Below are 21137 nucleotides of genomic sequence, written 5' to 3' on the forward strand. Positions count from 1 at the left end.
ATTATCCCCCAGTGTCTCCATCTGCTGGCGGTATTGAATAAGCATTGCTGCACTGATGGGGTATGCATTAGACGAAAAAAAAGAAGAAAAAGAAGAATAATACGCCCAGAAAAGAGGCGAAAAGGAGAAAAACGTAAAAAAACTTGAAAAAAAAGTAAGAGGAAGAGAAGGGAAAAAAAGGTGGAAATGGGTTTAAAAGTGATTTCGGCGGAGAAATATATATATATATATATATATATATATATATATATATATATATACGCGCACACACACACATATATATAAACGTATTCTCCGTTGAGATATTGCAGCCGCTGCTGTGTCCAGGCCCAGGAGCCTTAGCACTGTGCTGTGATGTCACTCAATACCACTGACATCACTAGGTGTAAACAACATCTCTCCTTTGCTGTGTATGTGACTATGGAGCTGTTTGGTGATGTCGTCTATTATGGCCTTCATAGAAGCAACAGGAGATTGTTGCATCCATCTAGAACCCTCAGAACTACAGTGCTATGATGTCACTCACTTCCACAGGCCTTGCAGAGTGTAAACAACAACAACCCAGCTTTGTTGTGTATGTAACCATAGGGATTTGTGATGTCACCTAGAACCTTCACAGCAGCGACAGCTTTATGAGGAGCATCAGCACTGCTCTGCCTGAGCAGAACCATCACCGCCATAGGTTGTCAAATAACCCGGGTTTAACCCACACAGGTAAGTCCAATGGGGTGCAGGCATGTCCTCTATGCTTACAGCTTCCCGTGGGTGTTGGTTTGATACCGTTTGGGGACAGCCAAGGAGGCATCTGCAGGCAACAAAGGTAGGTGTGTGCTTGTGTGTGTGTTTCCTATGCAGATCCTAAGCCCAGTGTCACATGCAAGTAGGAGGAGTAAGAAGGGTTCCTGGCAAATCCGGGTTATGGATTGCATTTAAAAAGGCCCCGTGGGAGTGCAATGGGCCCCTGTCTTGCTGCTTAGCAATAATGGTATGGGTTTAGGTTCTGCTGTGTGTACTGGTGGTTGACTGCCCCCCAGCCCAGAGTGTGCATGGAAAATTGTCTGGCAGCCTCCCTGACAGCAAGCAGTGATAGTGCCCATGAAGGGCACCTTGTTGGGCCCGCCCCTTTCACGGTTATCGCTTCTCGGCCTTTTGGCTAAGATCAAGTGTAGTATCTGTTCTTATCAGTTTAATATCTGATACGTCCCCTATCTGGGGACCATATATTAAATGGATTTTTGAGAACGGGGGCCGATTTCGAAGCTTGCTTCCGTCGCCCTATGCATTGACCCGATATGACAGTATCTTCGGGTACAGTGCACCACCCCCTTACAGGGTTAAAAAGAAAGATTCCTACTTTCATTGCTACCTGCTTGCTGGCTAGCCAGCTAGCCAGCCCTGTGGGCCTTGCTGCTGCTGCAGCCAAAAAACAAAAGGTGGTGCTGCTGCTGCTTCTGCTGCTTCTGCTTCTGCTTGTGTCTGGCCGCTGTTGGAGCGTCCAGGCACAGGACTTCTGCTGCTGCTGACTAAATGGCCTCCTTAATTGGATCATTTGAGTAGCCAGCACACCTGTGCAGGTAGGGCATGACATGATAGGCAGCTGCCTTGATAGCGGGTGGGTGCTGAATGTTCCTAATTGACAAAATAAGATTAATGCTTATGAAGAAATATAAAATCTCATCGCTTCCCCAATATCGCGCCACACCCCTACCCCTTAATTCCCTGGTTGAACTTGATGGACATATGTCTTTTTTCGACCGTACTAACTATGTAACTATGTAACATAACATGGGGGGGGGGGGTCTCCTGGCTGTTCACACAGGTGTGTCATTGCTGTACATTGACCATGCATTGCTTCTGTGGTATTGCAAAGGCAAAGACAAATGCTTCCAGCCATCCATTGCACTAATGGATTGGTCATCAGCTGGCTGTCTATGTCCCGCATCAATATAGACCAAAGTACAGAGGGTTAGGCTATGCTATTGTGCACCTACCTGATGCATCAGAAGGTGCGAGGCCCTTGCTAAATTCTGTGCACAGACTTTGAGATCTATACTTTAGACTGTATCTAAACCTGCTCCAACATGGACTGACATTCTGGCCTACTTTCAGCCGATGCGACTTGTCTGTCGCTGAACAGTCGCTTTTTATGTATTCAGCACCTATGTATAATGTTGTAAAAATGCTCTAGAAGCTAAAGTCGCAGAAATGTCACACATATTTGGCCTGCAACTTTCTGTGCGACAAATTCAGACAGGAAAAATCAGTATAAATCCTTAGAAAATTATCCCCCAGTGTCTCCATCTGCTGGCGGTATTGAATAAGCATTGCTGCACTGATGGGGTATGCATTAGACGAAAAAAAAGAAGAAAAAGAAGAATAATACGCCCAGAAAAGAGGCGAAAAGGAGAAAAACGTAAAAAAACTTGAAAAAAAAGTAAGAGGAAGAGAAGGGAAAAAAAGGTGGAAATGGGTTTAAAAGTGATTTTGGCGGAGAAATATATATATATATATATATATATATATATATATACGCGCACACACACACATATATATAAACGTATTCTCCGTTGAGATATTGCAGCCGCTGCTGTGTCCAGGCCCAGGAGCCTTAGCACTGTGCTGTGATGTCACTCAATACCACTGACATCACTAGGTGTAAACAACATCTCTCCTTTGCTGTGTATGTGACTATGGAGCTGTTTGGTGATGTCGTCTATTATGGCCTTCATAGAAGCAACAGGAGATTGTTGCATCCATCTAGAACCCTCAGAACTACAGTGCTATGATGTCACTCACTTCCACAGGCCTTGCAGAGTGTAAACAACAACAACCCAGCTTTGTTGTGTATGTAACCATAGGGATTTGTGATGTCACCTAGAACCTTCACAGCAGCGACAGCTTTATGAGGAGCATCAGCACTGCTCTGCCTGAGCAGAACCATCACCGCCATAGGTTGTCAAATAACCCGGGTTTAACCCACACAGGTAAGTCCAATGGGGTGCAGGCATGTCCTCTATGCTTACAGCTTCCCGTGGGTGTTGGTTTGATACCGTTTGGGGACAGCCAAGGAGGCATCTGCAGGCAACAAAGGTAGGTGTGTGCTTGTGTGTGTGTTTCCTATGCAGATCCTAAGCCCAGTGTCACATGCAAGTAGGAGGAGTAAGAAGGGTTCCTGGCAAATCCGGGTTATGGATTGCATTTAAAAAGGCCCCGTGGGAGTGCAATGGGCCCCTGTCTTGCTGCTTAGCAATAATGGTATGGGTTTAGGTTCTGCTGTGTGTACTGGTGGTTGACTGCCCCCCAGCCCAGAGTGTGCATGGAAAATTGTCTGGCAGCCTCCCTGACAGCAAGCAGTGATAGTGCCCATGAAGGGCACCTTGTTGGGCCCGCCCCTTTCACGGTTATCGCTTCTCGGCCTTTTGGCTAAGATCAAGTGTAGTATCTGTTCTTATCAGTTTAATATCTGATACGTCCCCTATCTGGGGACCATATATTAAATGGATTTTTGAGAACGGGGGCCGATTTCGAAGCTTGCTTCCGTCGCCCTATGCATTGACCCGATATGGCAGTATCTTCGGGTACAGTGCACCACCCCCTTACAGGGTTAAAAAGAAAGATTCCTACTTTCATTGCTACCTGCTTGCTGGCTAGCCAGCTAGCCAGCCCTGTGGGCCTTGCTGCTGCTGCAGCCAAAAAACAAAAGGTGGTGCTGCTGCTGCTTCTGCTGCTTCTGCTTCTGCTTGTGTCTGGCCGCTGTTGGAGCGTCCAGGCACAGGACTTCTGCTGCTGCTGACTAAATGGCCTCCTTAATTGGATCATTTGAGTAGCCAGCACACCTGTGCAGGTAGGGCATGACATGATAGGCAGCTGCCTTGATAGCGGGTGGGTGCTGAATGTTCCTAATTGACAAAATAAGATTAATGCTTATGAAGAAATATAAAATCTCATCCCTTCCCCAATATCGCGCCACACCCCTACCCCTTAATTCCCTGGTTGAACTTGATGGACATATGTCTTTTTTCGACCGTACTAACTATGTAACTATGTAACATAACATGGGGGGGGGGGGGGGGTCTCCTGGCTGTTCACACAGGTGTGTCATTGCTGTACATTGACCATGCATTGCTTCTGTGGTATTGCAAAGGCAAAGACAAATGCTTCCAGCCATCCATTGCACTAATGGATTGGTCATCAGCTGGCTGTCTATGTCCCGCATCAATATAGACCAAAGTACAGAGGGTTAGGCTATGCTATTGTGCACCTACCTGATGCATCAGAAGGTGCGAGGCCCTTGCTAAATTCTGTGCACAGACTTTGAGATCTATACTTTAGACTGTATCTAAACCTGCTCCAATATGGACTGACATTCTGGCCTACTTTCAGCCGATGCGACTTGTCTGTCGCTGAACAGTCGCTTTTTATGTATTCAGCACCTATGTATAATGTTGTAAAAATGCTCTAGAAGCTAAAGTCGCAGAAATGTCACACATATTTGGCCTGCAACTTTCTGTGCGACAAATTCAGACAGGAAAAATCAGTATAAATCCTTAGAAAATTATCCCCCAGTGTCTCCATCTGCTGGCGGTATTGAATAAGCATTGCTGCACTGATGGGGTATGCATTAGACGAAAAAAAAGAAGAAAAAGAAGAATAATACGCCCAGAAAAGAGGCGAAAAGGAGAAAAACGTAAAAAAACGTGAAAAAAAAGTAAGAGGAAGAGAAGGGAAAAAAAGGTGGAAATGGGTTTAAAAGTGATTTCGGCGGAGAAATATATATATATATATATATATATATATATATATATATATATATACGCGCACACACACACATATATATAAACGTATTCTCCGTTGAGATATTGCAGCCGCTGCTGTGTCCAGGCCCAGGAGCCTTAGCACTGTGCTGTGATGTCACTCAATACCACTGACATCACTAGGTGTAAACAACATCTCTCCTTTGCTGTGTATGTGACTATGGAGCTGTGTGGTGATGTCGTCTATTATGGCCTTCATAGAAGCAACAGGAGATTGTTGCATCCATCTAGAACCCTCAGAACTACAGTGCTATGATGTCACTCACTTCCACAGGCCTTGCAGAGTGTAAACAACAACAACCCAGCTTTGTTGTGTATGTAACCATAGGGATTTGTGATGTCACCTAGAACCTTCACAGCAGCGACAGCTTTATGAGGAGCATCAGCACTGCTCTGCCTGAGCAGAACCATCACCGCCATAGGTTGTCAAATAACCCGGGTTTAACCCACACAGGTAAGTCCAATGGGGTGCAGGCATGTCCTCTATGCTTACAGCTTCCCGTGGGTGTTGGTTTGATACCGTTTGGGGACAGCCAAGGAGGCATCTGCAGGCAACAAAGGTAGGTGTGTGCTTGTGTGTGTGTTTCCTATGCAGATCCTAAGCCCAGTGTCACATGCAAGTAGGAGGAGTAAGAAGGGTTCCTGGCAAATCCGGGTTATGGATTGCATTTAAAAAGGCCCCGTGGGAGTGCAATGGGCCCCTGTCTTGCTGCTTAGCAATAATGGTATGGGTTTAGGTTCTGCTGTGTGTACTGGTGGTTGACTGCCCCCCAGCCCAGAGTGTGCATGGAAAATTGTCTGGCAGCCTCCCTGACAGCAAGCAGTGATAGTGCCCATGAAGGGCACCTTGTTGGGCCCGCCCCTTTCACGGTTATCGCTTCTCGGCCTTTTGGCTAAGATCAAGTGTAGTATCTGTTCTTATCAGTTTAATATCTGATACGTCCCCTATCTGGGGACCATATATTAAATGGATTTTTGAGAACGGGGGCCGATTTCGAAGCTTGCTTCCGTCGCCCTATGCATTGACCCGATATGGCAGTATCTTCGGGTACAGTGCACCACCCCCTTACAGGGTTAAAAAGAAAGATTCCTACTTTCATTGCTACCTGCTTGCTGGCTAGCCAGCTAGCCAGCCCTGTGGGCCTTGCTGCTGCTGCAGCCAAAAAACAAAAGGTTGTGCTGCTGCTGCTTCTGCTGCTTCTGCTTCTGCTTGTGTCTGGCCGCTGTTGGAGCGTCCAGGCACAGGACTTCTGCTGCTGCTGACTAAATGGCCTCCTTAATTGGATCATTTGAGTAGCCAGCACACCTGTGCAGGTAGGGCATGACATGATAGGCAGCTGCCTTGATAGCGGGTGGGTGCTGAATGTTCCTAATTGACAAAATAAGATTAATGCTTATGAAGAAATATAAAATCTCATCCCTTCCCCAATATCGCGCCACACCCCTACCCCTTAATTCCCTGGTTGAACTTGATGGACATATGTCTTTTTTCGACCGTACTAACTATGTAACTATGTAACATAACATGGGGGGGGGGGGGGGGTCTCCTGGCTGTTCACACAGGTGTGTCATTGCTGTACATTGACCATGCATTGCTTCTGTGGTATTGCAAAGGCAAAGACAAATGCTTCCAGCCATCCATTGCACTAATGGATTGGTCATCAGCTGGCTGTCTATGTCCCGCATCAATATAGACCAAAGTACAGAGGGTTAGGCTATGCTATTGTGCACCTACCTGATGCATCAGAAGGTGCAAGGCCCTTGCTAAATTCTGTGCACAGACTTTGAGATCTATACTTTAGACTGTATCTAAACCTGCTCCAACATGGACTGACATTCTGGCCTACTTTCAGCCGATGCGACTTGTCTGTCGCTGAACAGTCGCTTTTTATGTATTCAGCACCTATGTATAATGTTGTAAAAATGCTCTAGAAGCTAAAGTCGCAGAAATGTCACACATATTTGGCCTGCAACTTTCTGTGCGACAAATTCAGACAGGAAAAATCAGTATAAATCCTTAGAAAATTATCCCCCAGTGTCTCCATCTGCTGGCGGTATTGAATAAGCATTGCTGCACTGATGGGGTATGCATTAGACGAAAAAAAAGAAGAAAAAGAAGAATAATACGCCCAGAAAAGAGGCGAAAAGGAGAAAAACGTAAAAAAACGTGAAAAAAAAGTAAGAGGAAGAGAAGGGAAAAAAAGGTGGAAATGGGTTTAAAAGTGATTTCGGCGGAGAAATATATATATATATATATATATATATATATATATATATATATACGCGCACACACACACATATATATAAACGTATTCTCCGTTGAGATATTGCAGCCGCTGCTGTGTCCAGGCCCAGGAGCCTTAGCACTGTGCTGTGATGTCACTCAATACCACTGACATCACTAGGTGTAAACAACATCTCTCCTTTGCTGTGTATGTGACTATGGAGCTGTTTGGTGATGTCGTCTATTATGGCCTTCATAGAAGCAACAGGAGATTGTTGCATCCATCTAGAACCCTCAGAACTACAGTGCTATGATGTCACTCACTTCCACAGGCCTTGCAGAGTGTAAACAACAACAACCCAGCTTTGTTGTGTATGTAACCATAGGGATTTGTGATGTCACCTAGAACCTTCACAGCAGCGACAGCTTTATGAGGAGCATCAGCACTGCTCTGCCTGAGCAGAACCATCACCGCCATAGGTTGTCAAATAACCCGGGTTTAACCCACACAGGTAAGTCCAATGGGGTGCAGGCATGTCCTCTATGCTTACAGCTTCCCGTGGGTGTTGGTTTGATACCGTTTGGGGACAGCCAAGGAGGCATCTGCAGGCAACAAAGGTAGGTGTGTGCTTGTGTGTGTGTTTCCTATGCAGATCCTAAGCCCAGTGTCACATGCAAGTAGGAGGAGTAAGAAGGGTTCCTGGCAAATCCGGGTTATGGATTGCATTTAAAAAGGCCCCGTGGGAGTGCAATGGGCCCCTGTCTTGCTGCTTAGCAATAATGGTATGGGTTTAGGTTCTGCTGTGTGTACTGGTGGTTGACTGCCCCCCAGCCCAGAGTGTGCATGGAAAATTGTCTGGCAGCCTCCCTGACAGCAAGCAGTGATAGTGCCCATGAAGGGCACCTTGTTGGGCCCGCCCCTTTCACGGTTATCGCTTCTCGGCCTTTTGGCTAAGATCAAGTGTAGTATCTGTTCTTATCAGTTTAATATCTGATACGTCCCCTATCTGGGGACCATATATTAAATGGATTTTTGAGAACGGGGGCCGATTTCGAAGCTTGCTTCCGTCGCCCTATGCATTGACCCGATATGGCAGTATCTTCGGGTACAGTGCACCACCCCCTTACAGGGTTAAAAAGAAAGATTCCTACTTTCATTGCTACCTGCTTGCTGGCTAGCCAGCTAGCCAGCCCTGTGGGCCTTGCTGCTGCTGCAGCCAAAAAACAAAAGGTGGTGCTGCTGCTGCTTCTGCTGCTTCTGCTTCTGCTTGTGTCTGGCCGCTGTTGGAGCGTCCAGGCACAGGACTTCTGCTGCTGCTGACTAAATGGCCTCCTTAATTGGATCATTTGAGTAGCCAGCACACCTGTGCAGGTAGGGCATGACATGATAGGCAGCTGCCTTGATAGCGGGTGGGTGCTGAATGTTCCTAATTGACAAAATAAGATTAATGCTTATGAAGAAATATAAAATCTCATCCCTTCCCCAATATCGCGCCACACCCCTACCCCTTAATTCCCTGGTTGAACTTGATGGACATATGTCTTTTTTCGACCGTACTAACTATGTAACTATGTAACATAACATGGGGGGGGGGGGTCTCCTGGCTGTTCACACAGGTGTGTCATTGCTGTACATTGACCATGCATTGCTTCTGTGGTATTGCAAAGGCAAAGACAAATGCTTCCAGCCATCCATTGCACTAATGGATTGGTCATCAGCTGGCTGTCTATGTCCCGCATCAATATAGACCAAAGTACAGAGGGTTAGGCTATGCTATTGTGCACCTACCTGATGCATCAGAAGGTGCGAGGCCCTTGCTAAATTCTGTGCACAGACTTTGAGATCTATACTTTAGACTGTATCTAAACCTGCTCCAACATGGACTGACATTCTGGCCTACTTTCAGCCGATGCGACTTGTCTGTCGCTGAACAGTCGCTTTTTATGTATTCAGCACCTATGTATAATGTTGTAAAAATGCTCTAGAAGCTAAAGTCGCAGAAATGTCACACATATTTGGCCTGCAACTTTCTGTGCGACAAATTCAGACAGGAAAAATCAGTATAAATCCTTAGAAAATTATCCCCCAGTGTCTCCATCTGCTGGCGGTATTGAATAAGCATTGCTGCACTGATGGGGTATGCATTAGACGAAAAAAAAGAAGAAAAAGAAGAATAATACGCCCAGAAAAGAGGCGAAAAGGAGAAAAACGTAAAAAAACTTGAAAAAAAAGTAAGAGGAAGAGAAGGGAAAAAAAGGTGGAAATGGGTTTAAAAGTGATTTCGGCGGAGAAATATATATATATATATATATATATATATATATATATATATATATATATATATATATATATACGCGCACACACACACATATATATAAACGTATTCTCCGTTGAGATATTGCAGCCGCTGCTGTGTCCAGGCCCAGGAGCCTTAGCACTGTGCTGTGATGTCACTCAATACCACTGACATCACTAGGTGTAAACAACATCTCTCCTTTGCTGTGTATGTGACTATGGAGCTGTTTGGTGATGTCGTCTATTATGGCCTTCATAGAAGCAACAGGAGATTGTTGCATCCATCTAGAACCCTCAGAACTACAGTGCTATGATGTCACTCACTTCCACAGGCCTTGCAGAGTGTAAACAACAACAACCCAGCTTTGTTGTGTATGTAACCATAGGGATTTGTGATGTCACCTAGAACCTTCACAGCAGCGACAGCTTTATGAGGAGCATCAGCACTGCTCTGCCTGAGCAGAACCATCACCGCCATAGGTTGTCAAATAACCCGGGTTTAACCCACACAGGTAAGTCCAATGGGGTGCAGGCATGTCCTCTATGCTTACAGCTTCCCGTGGGTGTTGGTTTGATACCGTTTGGGGACAGCCAAGGAGGCATCTGCAGGCAACAAAGGTAGGTGTGTGCTTGTGTGTGTGTTTCCTATGCAGATCCTAAGCCCAGTGTCACATGCAAGTAGGAGGAGTAAGAAGGGTTCCTGGCAAATCCGGGTTATGGATTGCATTTAAAAAGGCCCCGTGGGAGTGCAATGGGCCCCTGTCTTGCTGCTTAGCAATAATGGTATGGGTTTAGGTTCTGCTGTGTGTACTGGTGGTTGACTGCCCCCCAGCCCAGAGTGTGCATGGAAAATTGTCTGGCAGCCTCCCTGACAGCAAGCAGTGATAGTGCCCATGAAGGGCACCTTGTTGGGCCCGCCCCTTTCACGGTTATCGCTTCTCGGCCTTTTGGCTAAGATCAAGTGTAGTATCTGTTCTTATCAGTTTAATATCTGATACGTCCCCTATCTGGGGACCATATATTAAATGGATTTTTGAGAACGGGGCGCGATTTCGAAGCTTGCTTCCGTCGCCCTATGCATTGACCCGATATGACAGTATCTTCGGGTACAGTGCACCACCCCCTTACAGGGTTAAAAAGAAAGATTCCTACTTTCATTGCTACCTGCTTGCTGGCTAGCCAGCTAGCCAGCCCTGTGGGCCTTGCTGCTGCTGCAGCCAAAAAACAAAAGGTGGTGCTGCTGCTGCTTCTGCTGCTTCTGCTTCTGCTTGTGTCTGGCCGCTGTTGGAGCGTCCAGGCACAGGACTTCTGCTGCTGCTGACTAAATGGCCTCCTTAATTGGATCATTTGAGTAGCCAGCACACCTGTGCAGGTAGGGCATGACATGATAGGCAGCTGCCTTGATAGCGGGTGGGTGCTGAATGTTCCTAATTGACAAAATAAGATTAATGCATATGAAGAAATATAAAATCTCATCGCTTCCCCAATATCGCGCCACACCCCTACCCCTTAATTCCCTGGTTGAACTTGATGGACATATGTCTTTTTTCGACCGTACTAACTATGTAACTATGTAACATAACATGGGGGGGGGGGGGTCTCCTGGCTGTTCACACAGGTGTGTCATTGCTGTACATTGACCATGCATTGCTTCTGTGGTATTGCAAAGGCAAAGACAAATGCTTCCAGCCATCCATTGCACTAATGGATTGGTCATCAGCTGGCTGTCTATGTCCCGCATCAATATAGACCAAAGTACAGAGGGTTAGGCTATGCTATTGTGCACCTACCTGATGCATCAGAAGGTGCGAGGCCCTTGCTAAATTCTGTGCACAGACTTTGAGATCTATACTTTAGACTGTATCTAAACCTGCTCCAACATGGACTGACATTCTGGCCTACTTTCAGCCGATGCGACTTGTCTGTCGCTGAACAGTCGCTTTTTATGTATTCAGCACCTATGTATAATGTTGTAAAAATGCTCTAGAAGCTAAAGTCGCAGAAATGTCACACATATTTGGCCTGCAACTTTCTGTGCGACAAATTCAGACAGGAAAAATCAGTATAAATCCTTAGAAAATTATCCCCCAGTGTCTCCATCTGCTGGCGGTATTGAATAAGCATTGCTGCACTGATGGGGTATGCATTAGACGAAAAAAAAGAAGAAAAAGAAGAATAATACGCCCAGAAAAGAGGCGAAAAGGAGAAAAACGTAAAAAAACTTGAAAAAAAAGTAAGAGGAAGAGAAGGGAAAAAAAGGTGGAAATGGGTTTAAAAGTGATTTTGGCGGAGAAATATATATATATATATATATATATATATATATATATACGCGCACACACACACATATATATAAACGTATTCTCCGTTGAGATATTGCAGCCGCTGCTGTGTCCAGGCCCAGGAGCCTTAGCACTGTGCTGTGATGTCACTCAATACCACTGACATCACTAGGTGTAAACAACATCTCTCCTTTGCTGTGTATGTGACTATGGAGCTGTTTGGTGATGTCGTCTATTATGGCCTTCATAGAAGCAACAGGAGATTGTTGCATCCATCTAGAACCCTCAGAACTACAGTGCTATGATGTCACTCACTTCCACAGGCCTTGCAGAGTGTAAACAACAACAACCCAGCTTTGTTGTGTATGTAACCATAGGGATTTGTGATGTCACCTAGAACCTTCACAGCAGCGACAGCTTTATGAGGAGCATCAGCACTGCTCTGCCTGAGCAGAACCATCACCGCCATAGGTTGTCAAATAACCCGGGTTTAACCCACACAGGTAAGTCCAATGGGGTGCAGGCATGTCCTCTATGCTTACAGCTTCCCGTGGGTGTTGGTTTGATACCGTTTGGGGACAGCCAAGGAGGCATCTGCAGGCAACAAAGGTAGGTGTGTGCTTGTGTGTGTGTTTCCTATGCAGATCCTAAGCCCAGTGTCACATGCAAGTAGGAGGAGTAAGAAGGGTTCCTGGCAAATCCGGGTTATGGATTGCATTTAAAAAGGCCCCGTGGGAGTGCAATGGGCCCCTGTCTTGCTGCTTAGCAATAATGGTATGGGTTTAGGTTCTGCTGTGTGTACTGGTGGTTGACTGCCCCCCAGCCCAGAGTGTGCATGGAAAATTGTCTGGCAGCCTCCCTGACAGCAAGCAGTGATAGTGCCCATGAAGGGCACCTTGTTGGGCCCGCCCCTTTCACGGTTATCGCTTCTCGGCCTTTTGGCTAAGATCAAGTGTAGTATCTGTTCTTATCAGTTTAATATCTGATACGTCCCCTATCTGGGGACCATATATTAAATGGATTTTTGAGAACGGGGGCCGATTTCGAAGCTTGCTTCCGTCGCCCTATGCATTGACCCGATATGGCAGTATCTTCGGGTACAGTGCACCACCCCCTTACAGGGTTAAAAAGAAAGATTCCTACTTTCATTGCTACCTGCTTGCTGGCTAGCCAGCTAGCCAGCCCTGTGGGCCTTCTTGCTGCTGCTGCAGCCAAAAAACAAAAGGTGGTGCTGCTGCTGCTTCTGCTGCTTCTGCTTCTGCTTGTGTCTGGCCGCTGTTGGAGCGTCCAGGCACAGGACTTCTGCTGCTGCTGACTAAATGGCCTCCTTAATTGGATCATTTGAGTAGCCAGCACACCTGTGCAGGTAGGGCATGACATGATAGGCAGCTGCCTTGATAGCGGGTGGGTGCTGAATGTTCCTAATTGACAAAATAAGATTAATGCTTATGAAGAAATATAAAATCTCATCCCTTCCCCAATATCGGCGCCACACCCCTACCCCCTTAATTCCCTGGTTGAACTTGATGGACATATGTCTTTTTTCGACCGTACTAACTATGTAACTATGTAACATAACATGGGGGGGGGGGGGGGTCTCCTGGCTGTTCACACAGGTGTGTCATTGCTGTACATTGACCATGCATTGCTTCTGTTGGTATTGCAAAGGCAAAGACAAATGCTTCCAGCCATCCATTGCACTAATGGATTGGTCATCAGCTGGCTGTCTATGTCCCGCATCAATATAGACCAAAGTACAGAGGGTTAGGCTATGCTATTGTGCACCTACCTGATGCATCAGAAGGTGCGAGGCCCTTGCTAAATTCTGTGCACAGACTTTGAGATCTATACTTTAGACTGTATCTAAACCTGCTCCAACATGGACTGACATTCTGCCTACTTTCAGCCGATGCGACTTGTCTGTCGCTGAACAGTCGCTTTTTATGTATTCAGCACCTATGTATAATGTTGTAAAAATGCTCTAGAAGCTAAAGTCGCAGAAATGTCACACATATTTGGCCTGCAACTTTCTGTGCGACAAATTCAGACAGGAAAATCTGTATAAATCCTTAGAAAATTATCCCCCAGTGTCTCCATCTGCTGGCAGGTATTGAATAAGCATTGCTGCACTGATGGGGTATGCATTAGACGAAAAAAAAGAAGAAAAAGAAGAATAATACGCCCAGAAAAGAGGCGAAAAGGAGAAAAACGTAAAAAAACGTGAAAAAAAAGTAAGAGGAAGAGAAGGGAAAAAAAGGTGGAAATGGGTTTAAAAGTGATTTCGGCGGAGAAATATATATATATATATATAATATATATATATATATATATATATATATACGCGCACACACACACATATATATAAACGTATTCTCCGTTGAGATATTGCAGCCGCTGCTGTGTCCAGGCCCAGGAGCCTTAGCACTGTGCTGTGATGTCACTCAATACCACTGACATCACTAGGTGTAAACAACATCTCTCCTTTGCTGTGTATGTGACTATGGAGCTGTTTGGTGATGTCGTCTATTATGGCCTTCATAGAAGCAACAGGAGATTGTTGCATCCATCTAGAACCCTCAGAACTACAGTGCTATGATGTCACTCACTTCCACAGGCCTTGCAGAGTGTAAACAACAACAACTCAGCTTTGTTGTGTATGTAACCATAGGGATTTGTGATGTCACCTAGAACCTTCACAGCAGCGACAGCTTTATGAGGAGCATCAGCACTGCTCTGCCTGAGCAGAACCATCACCGCCATAGGTTGTCAAATAACCCGGGTTTAACCCACACAGGTAAGTCCAATGGGGTGCAGGCATGTCCTCTATGCTTACAGCTTCCCGTGGGTGTTGGTTTGATACCGTTTGGGGACAGCCAAGGAGGCATCTGCAGGCAACAAAGGTAGGTGTGTGCTTGTGTGTGTGTTTCCTATGCAGATCCTAAGCCCAGTGTCACATGCAAGTAGGAGGAGTAAGAAGGGTTCCTGGCAAATCCGGGTTATGGATTGCATTTAAAAAGGCCCCGTGGGAGTGCAATGGGCCCCTGTCTTGCTGCTTAGCAATAATGGTATGGGTTTAGGTTCTGCTGTGTGTACTGGTGGTTGACTGCCCCCCAGCCCAGAGTGTGCATGGAAAATTGTCTGGCAGCCTCCCTGACAGCAAGCAGTGATAGTGCCCATGAAGGGCACCTTGTTGGGCCCGCCCCTTTCACGGTTATCGCTTCTCGGCCTTTTGGCTAAGATCAAGTGTAGTATCTGTTCTTATCAGTTTAATATCTGATACGTCCCCTATCTGGGGACCATATATTAAATGGATTTTTGAGAACGGGGGCCGATTTCGAAGCTTGCTTCCGTCGCCCTATGCATTGACCCGATATGGCAGTATCTTCGGGTACAGTGCACCACCCCCTTACAGGGTTAAAAAGAAAGATTCCTACTTTCATTGCTACCTGCTTGCTGGCTAGCCAGCTAGCCAGCCCTGTGGGCCTTGCTGCTGCTGCAGCCAAAAAACAAAAGGTGGTGCTGCTGCTGCTTCTGCTGCTTCTGCTTCTGCTTGTGTCTGGCCGCTGTTGGAGCGTCCAGGCACAGGACTTCTGCTGCTGCTGACTAAATGGCCTCCTTAATTGGATCATTTGAGTAGCCAGCACACCTGTGCAGGTAGGGCATGACATGATAGGCAGCTGCCTTGATAGCGGGTGGGTGCTGAATGTTCTTAATTGACAAAATAAGATTAATGCTTATGAAGAAATATAAAATCTCATCCCTTCCCCAATATCGCGCCACACCCTACCCCTTAATTCCCTGGTTGAACTTGATGGACATATGTCTTTTTCGGACCGTACTAACTATGTAACTATGTAACATAACATGGGGGGGGGGGGGGGGTCTCCTGGCTGTTCACACAGGTGTGTCATTGCTGTACATTGACCATGCATTGCTTCTGTGGTATTGCAAAGGCAAAGACAAATGCTTCCAGCCATCCATTGCACTAATGGATTGGTCATCAGCTGGCTGTCTAGGTCCCGCATCAATATAGACCAAAGTACAGAGGGTTAGGCTATGCTATTGTGCACCTACCTGATGCATCAGAAGGTGCGAGGCCCTTGCTAAATTCTGTGCACAGACTTTGAGATCTATACTTTAGACTGTATCTAAACCTGCTCCAACATGGACTGACATTCTGGCCTACTTTCAGCCGATGCGACTTGTCTGTCGCTGAACAGTCGCTTTTTATGTATTCAGCACCTATGTATAATGTTGTAAAAATGCTCTAGAAGCTAAAGTCGCAGAAATGTCACACATATTTGGCCTGCAACTTTCTGTGCGACAAATTCAGACAGGAAAAATCAGTATAAATCCTTAGAAAATTATCCCCCAGTGTATCCATCTGCTGGCGGTATTGAATAAGCATTGCTGCACTGATGGGGTATGCATTAGATGAAAAAAAAGAAGAAAAAGAAGAATAATACGCCCAGAAAAGAGGCGAAAAGGAGAAAAACGTAAAAAAACGTGAAAAAAAAGTAAGAGGAAGAGAAGGGAAAAAAAGGTGGAAATGGGTTTAAAAGTGATTTCGGCGGAGAAATATATATAAATATATATATATATATATATATATATATATATATATATATATATATACGCGCACACACACACATATATATAAACGTATTCTCCGTTGAGATATTGCAGCCGCTGCTGTGTCCAGGCCCAGGAGCCTTAGCACTGTGCTGTGATGTCACTCAATACCACTGACATCACTAGGTGTAAACAACATCTCTCCTTTGCTGTGTATGTGACTATGGAGCTGTTTGGTGATGTCGTCTATTATGGCCTTCATAGAAGCAACAGGAGATTGTTGCATCCATCTAGAACCCTCAGAACTACAGTGCTATGATGTCACTCACTTCCACAGGCCTTGCAGAGTGTAAACAACAACAACCCAGCTTTGTTGTGTATGTAACCATAGGGATTTGTGATGTCACCTAGAACCTTCACAGCAGCGACAGCTTTATGAGGAGCATCAGCACTGCTCTGCCTGAGCAGAACCATCACCGCCATAGGTTGTCAAATAACCCGGGTTTAACCCACACAGGTAAGTCCAATGGGGTGCAGGCATGTCCTCTATGCTTACAGCTTCCCGTGGGTGTTGGTTTGATACAGTTTGGGGACAGCCAAGGAGGCATCTGCAGGCAACAAAGGTAGGTGTGTGCTTGTGTGTGTGTTTCCTATGCAGATCCTAAGCCCAGTGTCACATGCAAGTAGGAGGAGTAAGAAGGGTTCCTGGCAAATCCGGGTTATGGATTGCATTTAAAAAGGCCCCGTGGGAGTGCAATGGGCCCCTGTCTTGCTGCTTAGCAATAATGGTATGGGTTTAGGTTCTGCTGTGTGTACTGGTGGTTGACTGCCCCCCAGCCCAGAGTGTGCATGGAAAATTGTCTGGCAGCCTCCCTGACAGCAAGCAGTGATAGTGCCCATGAAGGGCACCTTGTTGGGCCCGCCCCTTTCACGGTTATCGCTTCTCGGCCTTTTGGCTAAGATCAAGTGTAGTATCTGTTCTTATCAGTTTAATATCTGATACGTCCCCTATCTGGGGACCATATATTAAATGGATTTTTGAGAACGGGGGCCGATTTCGAAGCTTGCTTCCGTCGCCCTATGCATTGACCCGATATGGCAGTATCTTCGGGTACAGTGCACCACCCCCTTACAGGGTTAAAAAGAAAGATTCCTACTTTCATTGCTACCTGCTTGCTGGCTAGCCAGCTAGCCAGCCCTGTGGGCCTTGCTGCTGCTGCAGCCAAAAAACAAAAGGTGGTGCTGCTGCTGCTTCTGCTGCTTCTGCTTCTGCTTGTGTCTGGCCGCTGTTGGAGCGTCCAGGCACAGGACTTCTGCTGCTGCTGACTAAATGGCCTCCTTAATTGGATCATTTGAGTAGCCAGCACACCTGTGCAGGTAGGGCATGACATGATAGGCAGCTGCCTTGATAGCGGGTGGGTGCTGAATGTTCCTAATTGACAAAATAAGATTAATGCTTATGAAGAAATATAAAATCTCATCCCTTCCCCAATATCGCGCCACACCCCTACCCCTTAATTCCCTGGTTGAACTTGATGGACATATGTCTTTTTTCGACCGTACTAACTATGTAACTATGTAACATAACATGGGGGGGGGGGGTCTCCTGGCTGTTCACACAGGTGTGTCATTGCTGTACATTGACCATGCATTGCTTCTGTGGTATTGCAAAGGCAAAGACAAATGCTTCCAGCCATCCATTGCACTAATGGATTGGTCATCAGCTGGCTGTCTATGTCCCGCATCAATATAGACCAAAGTACAGAGGGTTAGGCTATGCTATTGTGCACCTACCTGATGCATCAGAAGGTGCGAGGCCCTTGCTAAATTCTGTGCACAGACTTTGAGATCTATACTTTAGACTGTATTTAAACCTGCTCCAACATGGACTGACATTCTGGCCTACTTTCAGCCGATGCGACTTGTCTGTCGCTGAACAGTCGCTTTTTATGTATTCAGCACCTATGTATAATGTTGTAAAAATGCTCTAGAAGCTAAAGTCGCAGAAATGTCACACATATTTGGCCTGCAACTTTCTGTGCGACAAATTCAGACAGGAAAAATCAGTATAAATCCTTAGAAAATTATCCCCCAGTGTCTCCATCTGCTGGCGGTATTGAATAAGCATTGCTGCACTGATGGGGTATGCATTAGATGAAAAAAAAGAAGAAAAAGAAGAATAATACGCCCAGAAAAGAGGCGAAAAGGAGAAAAACGTAAAAAAACGTGAAAAAAAGTAAGAGGAAGAGAAGGGAAAAAAAGGTGGAAATGGGTTTAAAAGTGATTTCGGCGGAGAAATATATATATATATATATATATATATATATATATACGCGCACACACACACATATATATAAACGTATTCTCCGTTGAGATATTGCAGCCGCTGCTGTGTCCAGGCCCAGGAGCCTTAGCACTGTGCTGTGATGTCACTCAATACCACTGACATCACTAGGTGTAAACAACATCTCTCCTTTGCTGTGTATGTGACTATGGAGCTGTTTGGTGATGTCGTCTATTATGGCCTTCATAGAAGCAACAGGAGATTGTTGCATCCATCTAGAACCCTCAGAACTACAGTGCTATGATGTCACTCACTTCCACAGGCCTTGCAGAGTGTAAACAACAACAACCCAGCTTTGTTGTGTATGTAACCATAGGGATTTGTGATGTCACCTAGAACCTTCACAGCAGCGACAGCTTTATGAGGAGCATCAGCACTGCTCTGCCTGAGCAGAACCATCACCGCCATAGGTTGTCAAATAACCCGGGTTTAACCCACACAGGTAAGTCCAATGGGGTGCAGGCATGTCCTCTATGCTTACAGCTTCCCGTGGGTGTTGGTTTGATACAGTTTGGGGACAGCCAAGGAGGCATCTGCAGGCAACAAAGGTAGGTGTGTGCTTGTGTGTGTGTTTCCTATGCAGATCCTAAGCCCAGTGTCACATGCAAGTAGGAGGAGTAAGAAGGGTTCCTGGCAAATCCGGGTTATGGATTGCATTTAAAAAGGCCCCGTGGGAGTGCAATGGGCCCCCTGTCTTGCTGCTTAGCAATAATGGTATGGGTTTAGGTTCTGCTGTGTGTACTGGTGGTTGACTGCCCCCCAGCCCAGAGTGTGCATGGAAAATTGTCTGGCAGCCTCCCTGACAGCAAGCAGTGATAGTGCCCATGAAGGGCACCTTGTTGGGCCCGCCCCTTTCACGGTTATCGCTTCTCGGCCTTTTGGCTAAGATCAAGTGTAGTATCTGTTCTTATCAGTTTAATATCTGATACGTCCCCTATCTGGGGACCATATATTAAATGGATTTTTGAGAACGGGGGCCGATTTCGAAGCTTGCTTCCGTCGCCCTATGCATTGACCCGATATGGCAGTATCTTCGGGTACAGTGCACCACCCCCTTACAGGGTTAAAAAGAAAGATTCCTACTTTCATTGCTACCTGCTTGCTGGCTAGCCAGCTAGCCAGCCCTGTGGGCCTTGCTGCTGCTGCAGCCAAAAAACAAAAGGTGGTGCTGCTGCTGCTTCTGCTGCTTCTGCTTCTGCTTGTGTCTGGCCGCTGTTGGAGCGTCCAGGCACAGGACTTCTGCTGCTGCTGACTAAATGGCCTCCTTAATTGGATCATTTGAGTAGCCAGCACACCTGTGCAGGTAGGGCATGACATGATAGGCAGCTGCCTTGATAGCGGGTGGGTGCTGAATGTTCCTAATTGACAAAATAAGATTAATGCTTATGAAGAAATATAAAATCTCATCCCTTCCCCAATATCGCGCCACACCCCTACCCCTTAATTCCCTGGTTGAACTTGATGGACATATGTCTTTTTTCGACCGTACTAACTATGTAACTATGTAACATAACATGGGGGGGGGGGGGGTCTCCTGGCTGTTCACACAGGTGTGTCATTGCTGTACATTGACCATGCATTGCTTCTGTGGTATTGCAAAGGCAAAGACAAATGCTTCCAGCCATCCATTGCACTAATGGATTGGTCATCAGCTGGCTGTCTATGTCCCGCATCAATATAGACCAAAGTACAGAGGGTTAGGCTATGCTATTGTGCACCTACCTGATGCATCAGAAGGTGCGAGGCCCTTGCTAAATTCTGTGCACAGACTTTGAGATCTATACTTTAGACTGTATTTAAACCTGCTCCAACATGGACTGACATTCTGGCCTACTTTCAGCCGATGCGACTTGTCTGTCGCTGAACAGTCGCTTTTTATGTATTCAGCACCTATGTATAATGTTGTAAAAATGCTCTAGAAGCTAAAGTCGCAGAAATGTCACACATATTTGGCCTGCAACTTTCTGTGCGACAAATTCAGACAGGAAAAATCAGTATAAATCCTTAGAAAATTATCCCCCAGTGTCTCCATCTGCTGGCGGTATTGAATAAGCATTGCTGCACTGATGGGGTATGCATTAGATGAAAAAAAAGAAGAAAAAGAAGAATAATACGCCCAGAAAAGAGGCGAAAAGGAGAAAAACTTAAAAAAACGTGAAAAAAAGTAAGAGGAAGAGAAGGGAAAAAAAGGTGGAAATGGGTTTAAAAGTGATTTCGGCGGAGAAATATATATATATATATATATATATATATATATATATATATATATACGCGCACACACACACATATATATAAACGTATTCTCCGTTGAGATATTGCAGCCGCTGCTGTGTCCAGGCCCAGGAGCCTTAGCACTGTGCTGTGATGTCACTCAATACCACTGACATCACTAGGTGTAAACAACATCTCTCCTTTGCTGTGTATGTGACTATGGAGCTGTTTGGTGATGTCGTCTATTATGGCCTTCATAGAAGCAACAGGAGATTGTTGCATCCATCTAGAACCCTCAGAACTACAGTGCTATGATGTCACTCACTTCCACAGGCCTTGCAGAGTGTAAACAACAACAACCCAGCTTTGTTGTGTATGTAACCATAGGGATTTG

At 45.8% G+C, this 21137-nt stretch overlaps 9 non-coding genes across 9 annotated transcripts; all 9 read left to right on the forward strand.

Annotated features, from left to right (window-relative positions):
* The first annotated feature begins 1133 nt into the window (after window positions 1–1133).
* Window positions 1134–1324, forward strand: LOC130337483 (U2 spliceosomal RNA). The gene has a single exon (XR_008878359.1). It is a non-coding gene; the product is annotated as a U2 spliceosomal RNA (small nuclear RNA).
* A 2079-nt stretch (window positions 1325–3403) lies between these two features.
* LOC130337555 (U2 spliceosomal RNA) lies at window positions 3404–3594 on the forward strand. Its single transcript, XR_008878416.1, has one exon. It is a non-coding gene; the product is annotated as a U2 spliceosomal RNA (small nuclear RNA).
* A 2093-nt stretch (window positions 3595–5687) lies between these two features.
* On the forward strand, window positions 5688–5878 carry LOC130337556 (U2 spliceosomal RNA). Its single transcript, XR_008878417.1, has one exon. It is a non-coding gene; the product is annotated as a U2 spliceosomal RNA (small nuclear RNA).
* Window positions 5879–7969: 2091 nt separating this feature from the next.
* LOC130337557 (U2 spliceosomal RNA) lies at window positions 7970–8160 on the forward strand. Its single transcript, XR_008878418.1, has one exon. It is a non-coding gene; the product is annotated as a U2 spliceosomal RNA (small nuclear RNA).
* A 2105-nt stretch (window positions 8161–10265) lies between these two features.
* On the forward strand, window positions 10266–10456 carry LOC130337486 (U2 spliceosomal RNA). Its single transcript, XR_008878363.1, has one exon. It is a non-coding gene; the product is annotated as a U2 spliceosomal RNA (small nuclear RNA).
* Window positions 10457–12538: 2082 nt separating this feature from the next.
* LOC130337559 (U2 spliceosomal RNA) lies at window positions 12539–12729 on the forward strand. The gene has a single exon (XR_008878419.1). It is a non-coding gene; the product is annotated as a U2 spliceosomal RNA (small nuclear RNA).
* A 2100-nt stretch (window positions 12730–14829) lies between these two features.
* Window positions 14830–15020, forward strand: LOC130337560 (U2 spliceosomal RNA). Its single transcript, XR_008878420.1, has one exon. It is a non-coding gene; the product is annotated as a U2 spliceosomal RNA (small nuclear RNA).
* Window positions 15021–17124: 2104 nt separating this feature from the next.
* LOC130337561 (U2 spliceosomal RNA) lies at window positions 17125–17315 on the forward strand. Its single transcript, XR_008878421.1, has one exon. It is a non-coding gene; the product is annotated as a U2 spliceosomal RNA (small nuclear RNA).
* A 2079-nt stretch (window positions 17316–19394) lies between these two features.
* On the forward strand, window positions 19395–19585 carry LOC130337563 (U2 spliceosomal RNA). The gene has a single exon (XR_008878424.1). It is a non-coding gene; the product is annotated as a U2 spliceosomal RNA (small nuclear RNA).
* The last annotated feature ends 1552 nt before the right edge of the window (window positions 19586–21137 follow it).

Source organism: Hyla sarda, unplaced genomic scaffold (genome assembly GCF_029499605.1).
Source record: "Hyla sarda isolate aHylSar1 unplaced genomic scaffold, aHylSar1.hap1 scaffold_497, whole genome shotgun sequence".
In the NCBI taxonomy this organism is placed as follows: domain Eukaryota; kingdom Metazoa; phylum Chordata; class Amphibia; order Anura; family Hylidae; genus Hyla; species Hyla sarda.